The sequence below is a fragment of the Benincasa hispida genome, unplaced genomic scaffold (genome assembly GCF_009727055.1).
Source record: "Benincasa hispida cultivar B227 unplaced genomic scaffold, ASM972705v1 Contig1061, whole genome shotgun sequence".
Lineage (NCBI taxonomy): Eukaryota > Viridiplantae > Streptophyta > Magnoliopsida > Cucurbitales > Cucurbitaceae > Benincasa > Benincasa hispida.
This window is the reverse complement of record NW_024063613.1, coordinates 2,659-5,175: the sequence shown is the minus strand read 5'-3', so window position 1 is coordinate 5,175 and position 2,517 is coordinate 2,659. Positions and strand designations below refer to the sequence as shown.

General features: G+C 32.1%; 1 long non-coding RNA gene across 1 annotated transcript in view; it reads left to right on the top strand.

Annotated features, from left to right (window-relative positions):
• The window catches only part of LOC120068807, a 2,643-nt gene extending 1,576 nt beyond the window's left edge, over positions 1-1,067 (top strand). The window contains exon 4 of the long non-coding RNA XR_005479361.1: positions 450-1,067. This is a non-coding gene — a long non-coding RNA (uncharacterized LOC120068807). The remainder of the gene's footprint in view (positions 1-449) is intronic.
• Positions 1,068-2,517: the final 1,450 nt, after the last annotated feature.

Sequence of the window (2,517 nt, the reverse complement as noted above, 5' to 3'; positions counted from 1 at the left end):
TTCCAGCCTTCCAGGGTATTCCCCTTTTTTTGATAGCTGACGAGGCATTCATTCTTTCATTCTCTTAATGAAAGAACAGTAATTTGTTTATTGATCATTGTATGACATGTATGTCTAGTTAATCCTACAATCAAATTACGAATTCAACTTTGATTGAAGTATTTTGATATACACCATTGACTAACTTTATCAAAATACGGTAGCTTGGGATTTGAATACGAAGTCTAAATATAGGCCTATTGCTTCATTTCCCAAAAGAAGAAAAGATTGGTCTAAATGTAAGTCAAAGGCTTTTCACATATATTGATTAAAAAGTACCTGCAAAATCTTTTATGCTTTCAATTAATTCAATGTTTACAACTAACTCTATGGCAATTATTTAACTGTTATATTAAGTCGAGATCATCTTGCAAAGTTGTTTCAAGTCCGTAGTTCTTTGTGTGGTATAGGTGTTCAATCTGGCCTTCAAGTCTATATCTTTCAGTATTGATACTCTCGTTTCCAGATATTTTCTCGACAAGAGTATGCTTTGAGGTAAAGTAATTCATTTATTCTGCCTTAAACCTAGTCCAAAACTTCCTTACTTTCTGCCATCTGAACCATGGATATTAGATGCCTTGAATCTTGATGGCCGGTCATTATACTCTAATACTTTTTCTTGTTCCCTTTTGACGATTTAAGTCCTTTTCATCTTTTTCTATTTAATTTTTTTATTTATAAAAAAAGAAATAAGAGACACAAGTATCATTTATATCTTTTGTGTTTAAAATGGCTATTCTGTGGAACCACAGATTTCTTCAACCTTACCAGTTAATTCAAATCTGCAGTAGATATTCAGCTTACAATTTTATTTAGTCTGAAGTGTTGGAAGTGTGTAATGGACACTCACAAATAAATAACCAACAAACGATTATTTGAGAGGAAACAAAAACACTTTTAATTGAAAGACTCTTCAAACTTGTTCACACTTTTGATTGATCTCTTTTTGTGTGTTCTTCTCTACACACTTGGATACATCAACAATGTCAATTTCAATATCAATCCTATTTATAGGATTGTCATGGGTAAATTTATACATAATCACATCCTATTAAAATATAGCATAGAACAATTAAAATCTTACACTTAATTTATGAGAAATCTACTAAATTAACTCTTAATTAACATACTTAATCAACTCTCTTCTTTTGATTTTTTTTCACTCTCATAAATTAATTTATCTATAACCTCTCAGTAAATGTAATATCGCCTTAATTATCTACATGGATCGCGTTGCATCATCTTGCAATATCCAACTGTCTAAGCAAATTCCTAAACCAAATTGCAGGAATAAGAGGCTGTAGCAACATATTCCTGCCTCAAAAGTAGATAATGTCACTAATAGGTTGCTATGAAAATCTAAGTAAATGCCAGTATTACCACAAAGAACAACATATCCACTTGTACTTTTGCGGTCATTAACATCTCCAGTCCAGTCACTATCACTATAACTTCAAGCTTGAATTTCTTTAGATGGAGATAAAATAATCCATAATCAAACGTACATTTGAGGTAACAAAGAATTCTTTTGCACTCTTCCAATTGAGTAATTGTAGGAGATTCAAAATATCGATTTACAATTCCAACGTTGAAAAGAAAATAATCTGGTCCGTGTGGAAGTCAAATAACTCAAACCTTTCAATTAAGCTTTTGAAATATGAAGGTGCAACATCTTCTTCTTCAATATTTGGACAGTTTTTAAATCCCAACTTTCAACAATTGGAGTTGTGACGGATTAAGAATTGATCATCTGAACTTCTCTAGGAATTTTTCTAGCATATCGTTCTTGAGAGATAAAAGTACTTCCTCTGACTACTCAACCTTAATGCCAAAGATAATTATGACATCAATCCAATATTTGGTCATTTTCAAAATTCTTGGTCATTGCCTTCTTGAGTCTTCAAACATCTTGCACAAATTTCAATAAAAATTAAGTCGTCCACATACAGATAAACCAACAAAATGTCTCCACGATCATTAGGTCTTATATATTAGAGAATTCATGAGGACATTCAAATATCCATTGTCAAGAAAATATTTGTTGATTCTACTATTCCATCCACATTCTAGGAGCTTGTTTACATCCTTTGAAAGATCTTCCAATTACTTTGAGCAACAATTGCTTAATACCTTATGGTTTCCAGGCAAGCAACGGGAGCCCAATACTTCATCGTAGTCCATACCTTTCTTTTAAAAAGTAGCCTTTTGCACTAAACTTGTTTTATGCTCTCTACGTTCTCCCTTTCAATTTCTTTTGCCTTGAATACCTATTTTGACAACGGGACTTGCTTTCTTTCCACTTGAAGAAAAGAAAAAGTTCCCAATGTATCATTCTATCTTTATGGCCTTTATCTCTTCATCCATATCCCTTCCACCTTTCATCTTGCCAAAGCTTCTTTAAAATTTCAAGAGGCTCACCGTCACCAATAGACAAAGGAGTAAGAATTATTAAATCTTTGACTTAATTTTTAGTCTCAT